The following is a 1787-nucleotide window of genomic DNA, read 5'->3' on the forward strand; positions in this document are numbered from 1 at the left end:
ATGTATGATAAAATCAACGTTGATTGGTTCTCGGTGCTGAATGGTTGATTTCAACAAATCCCCTCATACATGTCTGTTTCAACTGTATTTAATCTTTTCAACAACGGCTTTTTTATTGCTTTATGAGTTTTTCAAGGCTTAGGTATTTTTCGATTGTATGCCCGGAACTATCCATGATCTGATATCCATACGAGGAATTGCCTAAAACTGCTTTCTAGCACGTAGTTTCGCTCTAAGCTTAACGAAATTGACACATCCTTGCATTGATCTAGAATCTTCACACGATCACTCAAGACGACCCACGCTCAAACGAGACCCATTTCTGAAACACGAACAACTATTCTTCTTCATTAATTAATTGCTCCAACCTCTCTCAAAAAAACTACTCCATCCGTCCTTTTCTACAATAAACAATTTAAAAGCTGAAAGCTCTCTAAGCCCCGGATGGGTGGAAACAGTTCTAAGCTAATATTTATAACCAATTATATTTTTGATAAATTATCCCTTTAAAGTAATACTAACTTACCAATCATATTCCATCTTTAACGCTGACATTTATTACTAGTGCTGAAACTATTTGTAGTTTAAGCACCAGACTAATTTGAGTAAATCTTAGACTACAGCTATTCTCCTGTTGCACATACTCCAAAACTAACGCGCAATACCAATATACACTAGATCTGTTGGTACTAGGATATATAAAAGTAAGATTAAGATTGGTGTTAGACTAAGATGTTGCACGATTCTATCCCGCCGAAAATGAGACAGCGAGACGAACAAACGATGTACCTTATCAGAAATTACTCTATGAGTATGACCAAATGGTCTTAACTCATCTGGTGCGACTATAAGTCTCGAACAAGACCTTAATTAACCTAGAATTATACAATTAAAAGTAGAATTAGACAATTGCAAAATCCGAACTATATGAGAATTACCAGGTTTTGCAAAAAGACCAAGAAGAAGGCGTGAACAAGAATCAAGAAGCAGCCGACAAATCCACCATATGCTAGTGAAACAAACACCGGAACAAGTTTGTTTTTATATTTAGAATCCTTTACACAGTAAATTTAGATTTTCATTTTTAAAACTAAACATCTGACACGAGTTCTGGCAAATGGGGTCATAAGAAATCTTAAGTTGGCAGCAAAACAGCAATAAAACTTCCTCTATGTATAAATTGGAAAAAGTAACCGCGTATTGTTAGCTGTTTTTGTTATTTGACAATTTATTTGTTATTCGCGTGATATCTCGTGATAATGTGTGCTATTGCAAGACTTGCATTCATTTTTTTTTAAATGAACCAAAAACAGATTAGTGACTTTGCCAAAGTTCGAAATCAATTCTCTGAAACTTAACACTTACAAGACCAAACGTCATCTTAAGTGGAACCAGTTCTGAAAGAGCATTTATAATTAGACATAAATATAATTCTCTATCTTTATAAAAGTTTACCAACTAACCAACCATATTCCATCTCAAACACTGACACTTTTTGTAAGTGCTGAAACTGCTTGTAGTTTCAGCACCAGAACAGTTTGAATAAATCTTAGACTACAGTTGTTCTCCTATTACACAAAATCCAAAACTAACTCGCAATACCAATATACACTGGATCTTTTGATCCTAGGAGAGATAAGAGTGAGATTAAAATTGGTTTTAGACTAAGATGCTGCACGAATCATTCCGGTCGAAAAAAAAGATAGCGGGACAAGCAGACGGTGTACCTTATCTAAAATTACACTATGGGAAAGCTACCTCTGGTTCAGCAGCAAAAAACAGACAAT

The sequence above is a fragment of the Symsagittifera roscoffensis genome, unplaced genomic scaffold (assembly GCF_963678635.1).
Source record: "Symsagittifera roscoffensis unplaced genomic scaffold, txSymRosc1.1 SCAFFOLD_25, whole genome shotgun sequence".
Taxonomy (NCBI): domain Eukaryota; kingdom Metazoa; phylum Xenacoelomorpha; order Acoela; family Convolutidae; genus Symsagittifera; species Symsagittifera roscoffensis.